Here is a 6,241-nt window from a genome sequence, read left to right on the forward strand (position 1 = left end):
CCACCTTGTCCCCCAGCCCAGAGCACTGAGTGCCACGGCCAGGCCTGCCTTGGACACCTGCAGGGCTGGGCACTCCAAACCTCCCTGGGCAGCCCCTGCCAAGGCCTCACCACCCTTGCCAGCAACAAATTCCTCCTCCTGGCCAACCTGAGCCTCCCCTGGCACAGCTGGAGGCCGTTCCCTCTCCTCCTGTCCCTGTTCCCTGGGAGCAGAGCCCGACCCCCCCCCGGCTCCCCACTCCTGTCAGGGACTTGCAGAGCCAGAAGGTCCCCCCTGAGCCTCCTTTTCTCCTTTTCCATGTCTGCTGCATTTGCAGTTACTCCTTTCTTAGCTGTGGTTTAGTTTAATCTTACTTTAATCTAAGTGGATGGTGTCTAAAGGGTTGCTGAAGATAAAAGTTATTGATCTCCCTGCTCGGAGCTTCAGCATCACAGGTCATATTTTTATTGTCAGATACTCGTATTTGAGGAGATCCCTCGTGCTTTTCTGATTTCATTTGATGTGAAATGTTCAGGCTTGTTTATTTTGCCTGTGACTTCAGTGATTTTTGCTGGGTTTAGGCCAGACTGCTGAAGCTTAATATCTTCCACTCTTTCAGCACAACTCAGTCATTTCCATTAATAATTTAGATCAGACTATTGGGGGTTTCCTTATCAAAAACTACACTCTGCAGGGAGAAACTGCAAGTCTGTAAGAGGGTGGGTTTAAAACTTGATGGATCAAAGTGTGGCCTGAAATAATCAGGATGCAGCCCTCCGTGGGTAAGTGTGACACAGAGTAATAATCAGCTGTAAATCACTAAATGAAGTGCTTGGGTATAATTTTTCAAGAGGTTCTGGAACTCGGAGTGAGAAATGGAATGCAGGTTAAAAATAAATTACTGCTGTAACAGAGGGAGTGAGGGTTGGGACCGAAATTCATACGAAAGTGCTTAAAAATGTGCTGCGTGTGAAATGTGCTGGGTAATCCTTCCAGTTCTACTCAACACCGGCAAGGGCTTAACTGGAGTTACTGGTCCAGTTTTCAGCACCAGGCTTCAAAAGGTGTGGATTTGCTGGGCACGGAACAAAGCAGGGAAAAAGGAATAGCTCTGGGTCCGGGAAACGTGACCCCTCCCATGAGGAGGACGGGATAGAAAAGAATTACGGTTCTTTCATCAAAAGGAGACAAAAATGGTGTGAAGAAACCTGTCCTCTAGTCCGTGGTGTGGGAAGAAAAGGAAGAACGTTCCTCCATTTTCAGTGGGTGTGGGGCAGCATTTTAATGCAGAAAGGCACATGCAGTACTTTTTCCTGAGGGAAGATTGACGTAGGAACCAACAAGAAAGACGGAGAGAGACTATTTCCAAGGGTCTGGAGTGACAGGACAAGGGGGAATGGATTCAGATTAGGGTTAGGTGAGATATTGGGAAGGAATTCCTGGCTGGGAGGGTGAGCAGACCCTGGCACAGGTTGCCCAGAGAAGCTGTGGCTGCCCCTGGATCCCTGGAAGTGTCCAAGGCCAGGTTGAACGGGGCTTGGAGCAACCTGGGATCGTGGAAGGTGTCCCTGCCCATGGCAGGGGGTGGCACTGGATCATCTTTAACGCCCCTTTCAACTCAAACCATTCCATATCTCTGTGGTTACCCATCCACCCACCTCTCATGGCATGACCTGTTTGCACTTATTTTATTGTTTCAAACTGGGCATTTTTCAACTTTTAAGGAGTAGGAAGTTCCTGCTTTTCTTGCCCACGAAGAATTTGCAACAACAAGGTTACGTCGGGGTTTTTCTTCTGCTCTCCCTGACGAGGAAAATCCAGTATTTGGGGGGGTTGAATATCAGCTACTTCTTGAGTTGAGTCTGTGGTTCAAGCCTAAATGATGATGACTGTTCTGGAGTCTGCAGAGGATGCTGTGGCCAGCAGAAAGCAACTTCCTTATTTTGAAATCCATTCTTAATCACCCGTGAAATGAACTATGGGAGTCTGCCTTCAAACTGGCACCGCCGAGGGTTTTAAAAATATTTAGCAGCGTGTTTGGAAACAGGACTTTTCTGTTCTTTACTTACTTCTGATGTTTTTTTGAGCGTTGGCTCTCGCAGGAGAGAAGTGCTGTGGGGGCTTTAATACTGAGTTTAGCAATCTTGTGGTCGCTGTTGGCACTGGGAGGGAGGGAGAAGGGCTCTGGTGCTCGATGAGAGTGGGGTTTTTTTTGTGTTTTAATTATTGGGCACACGGATAGGCAGCCAGCTGAGTTCAGCTATTGTGTTTATTGCCTTTTCAAATTCGCCATAAAAAAAGCCATAATTTCTCTGGCTTGGCTATCTCTTAACATGATCTGCAACTCGAAAATCAGAAAGTATCATCTTTCCTCACTCAGGGAGCAAGAAGTCTCAGGGAAATTCTATTTAGGGAGGTTGAAGCGTAACGTGCAGTGAAGTGTTTTTGAAAGGAAGAGTGACATTGCTTCAGGTAAATTAATTCCTCCTCTTAGGGAGCAGTGAATTTCTGAATCTGTATTTTCTTTGGAAAATTATGTCTATGGTAAACACCTGATAATGCCTTTAAAAATCATATTCCAAACTTACTAAACAAAGTATTTCAAATGATAACTACAATTTTAGAGCTCAGTTATCATTCCCTAAGAAGTTATCTTAAAAATGACTCTCGCTGAAACACTTTGAAACCAAAAAAAATACCTTTTTTTACCCCGATTTGCATTAAATTTTTCCTTATCTATTAATCTGTTCCATTATATTTTACATTTACAATCTTTACATTAAGAAATTTCTCAGTGTTGCACACCTAATTTTCAAAAGGGAAGGAGAAAAATAAAAAAAAAATCGGTTATTTTGTCTGTGGGAGTTTTTAAATTAAATTCTGGGCTTGTTGACAAGGGACGGGGTGTTTCGATTGCTTTTGCACATCAAAATGTTAATAGCATTTTTTTTTTTCTCCAAAGATTTCATACATCCCGGTGCTTAATGGGAAAAAAAGCCCTGCCAGTGAAATAATTGGGCCTTACCTGCCACTTTATGAAGTTGGTTTGTGATGGTTGTAACACCTGGGGCAGAATGGGGGAAAATTTGATTTAATGCCAAGGAACGTGTTAAATTCCCGCCGTGGTGGTGACGTTTGTAACACACAGTGTTACAAAATCAGGGCGTGAACAAACGTTTGGAGCTGACAGGAAGCTCTGGGTGTGTTTTTTGAAGTTCTGTGGCGGGAGGTGAAAATTTTAAAATTCTGGGGGCTCGCCCGAGGCGAGCGGCGGAAGTGAAGAAATTTTGCCTGAAATTTTAGTTGGGACTGTTGGGTGCGTCTTCTGAAAGGGGAGAAAAATTAGAATTAAAAAAACTGACTCGACAGTTTTTAAAATTAGAACTTGTTTTTCAGTTGGGATGAAATTGGAAGGATTGGGAATTTACTGCATCCTTGGGTTTATAGCAACGGCCACATTGCCATAAACCACCAAGGCCTGAATTTGTTGCAGGCGTAAAATCAAAGAAACTAAAGCAAATCGTGGAAGAAAATGCAGAGCCTTTTAGAGGATCTTCATAACTGTAAGTTGTTTCTGTGATTTTAAGTATTGATGAAGCTTTCAGTACCAATAGGATGAAGGAAAAATCGTTAACTTAAGGAAAATAAACGTTATTGCTCAGTTTTTAGGTCTTCTGCAGTTACTCATCAAGGAATTTTTTTTTTTTTTGTTGAAATGCTTTGATTTTTTTCCCCCCATTTTGCAATGGCAAGCTCTGTGAAGGATGTGGAGAGGGCACCTAATTCTGCTCCCACAGAATTCTTTCTCGTGCTTTGACTTCCACGATAAGTCCGGTGTGTCTTTTGTCCGACATTAACCCCACCTGAGTGGCTATTTGGGAATAACTCCATCACTTCTCTGGTGAAACATGGCAACTGTTTAACACCCTTCTATGATTTAAGGCAGGAAATGAAGTGGTGTCTCAGTAAATTGCAGAGAAATGTTCGTAAGGGAATGTAATTACCCAGAGCAGAACTTGGCCCCAACATCACGTTCAAATCGCTCTGTGTGCTAAAAGCTCTCGGTTTGCTTTTTTACCAGAGGGGTGACTGTAAGGAATACTGTATAAATTCCCAATCACAATGGGTTACTTTTGAGATCCTGATGTTTGTGATGCCTCCATCTCCGTGGGCAGGGACATCAGCAGGGCCAGGCTGCTCAGAGCCCCGTCCAACCCGGCCTTCAGTGTTTCCAGGGACGGGGCGTGGATGGCACAGAATCATAGTTTGGATTGCAAAGGACCTTAAAGATCATCCAGTGATGATAGGCAGGGACACCTTCCACTAGACCAGGGTGCTCCAAGCCCCGTCCAACCTGGCCTGGGACACTCCCAGGGATGGGACAGCCACAGCTTCTCTGGGCAACCTGTGCCAGGGCCTGCCCACCCTCATCGTAAGAAATGTCTTCCTTATATCCAAAGTCTACCCTCTGGAAGTAGGAAGCACCCCCAGGGCCTCCTCCCAGGGCTGCTCCATCTGCTCATGCCCAGCCTGGATTGATCCCAGGGGATCCCCCCACCCATGGTCAGTCCTGGGCTTGTGTCTCCAGGGAAATGTGGGGAGATCTCTGCTGAAAGTGGCACCAACCACGGCCTGCACTGATGGGAGTGTTTTGAAATTCTTCGTAGCATCCTCACTGTGTTCCACTTTGGACAAGAGGGGTTAGGTCTGATTTTGATCAACATGTTTGTACCTCTTAATTCCAGCCTGAAGATTCTACTCTTACCATGTTAATGATGAATGCATTTCTCTGCATTCCAGTAACTCTTCTATTTCTTAAATCTTGGCTCTGGAATTCTGTGTTTTATCTCTTTCATTTCCATTTAGCCCATGTTAATTTTTGGGGGGGTGCTTCAGGTATCTTTTTCAAGTAAAGAAAGGCCATGAATTGAAAAGGTGGCTTATTACAGGGGAAAAAAAAATGAAATAAATTGTTCAAAGCAGCACAAGTTTTTTACTTTTCAAATTACAAATCGAAACAACTTAAACTCCTCAACTCTCCTCACATCTCCCTTTGGAAACTCCCTCCTTTACTGTAACTTTGGGGTCTTGATGATATTCACAGAGAAGCTGATTTACTGAATAAAGAAGTTCTTTAAGTTTGCAGTTTTGGAACATTCCCAATGTGTCTGAACCCGGGTTTCGAATTTTACTGGCATTTTGTTGGCAAAGTAATTTTTTTGGAGTCCTTTCTTATTTGGGTATGTTTCCTGACACCTTTGGCTGTATGGTACTGTGTTTTAAAATTCTCTTTTTTTTCTTCCTTTTTTTTTTTTTTTTTTTTTTTTAAGAAGGAAAAGCCTATAAACAGACACAAAGGGCTAATTATAAAATATCTGGTATAAAAATAGAGAGAGACAAGAAAATTACCAGCTGATAAATGCAGTGAGCAGGAAAAAAAAGGAGGGTTTAATGGTAGAGTTCTACTCTCCTGCCTGTGCAGGAGGCCTGATTGTCAAAGCAATTCCACAAGCAAAGCAGGGACTATTCCAAAGCCAAAATGTTGTCATTTAAATCAAGCAGGAGTGCGTGGGTGGGAAGAAAGAGGTGGTTTGGTCTTCCCTTCCATCCGCTGGCATCTTTTAGTGTTGTTTCCCTTTTGCATTTGTGGTGAGCCAGATCAGAGCATGGATCCAGCTGAGAAAATAACTCCCCTGACTTTGCCCTCCTCACTGGATCCTGCAGTTTCCTTGGAACTGGATTGTCATTATTGTCCTGCTCTCAGAGATTTAACCACCTGTAAGTTGCTCATCTCTAATTCCTTGCTGAGAGTGTCATGTCTAGTAGAGAACAATCTTCTTTTTTTTGTAGGATTCCTTGAAGGAAGGTACAAGAAACCATCTATCCAAGGTTCCAGTCCTTTTTCTTTTATTATTATTATTATTATTATATTTTTTTTTACTTTTCCCCATGGTTGGGACATTGTAATCCCTTTATTGCTTTTTTTTTTTTTCTCACTGAGGCGGGACTTTGGCGCATCCGAGGAGTTCAAGTTGACACTAAATGGCCCTTTCTGTACTAACATTGCTGTAGGGGAGCCCACTAGAAAGTGGAAAGAAGCTCAGAATTTTTGCACGAGAACAGAAGGGAGCATTGATGGAACAGGGTGTTCTGGCAGGTACTTTGCCTGCTGGATGTAGGCACAGTTTTCAGTGTGGAATGGGGAGATTCCTGTCATTGAAATGAGCCCTCAGCAGGATTAACAGTTGAGGTGTTCTCTACT

This window comes from Empidonax traillii, unplaced genomic scaffold, assembly GCF_003031625.1.
Source record: "Empidonax traillii isolate 1590-97213 ecotype Southwest subspecies unplaced genomic scaffold, ASM303162v1 scaffold1969:size215142, whole genome shotgun sequence".
Classification (NCBI taxonomy): domain Eukaryota; kingdom Metazoa; phylum Chordata; class Aves; order Passeriformes; family Tyrannidae; genus Empidonax; species Empidonax traillii.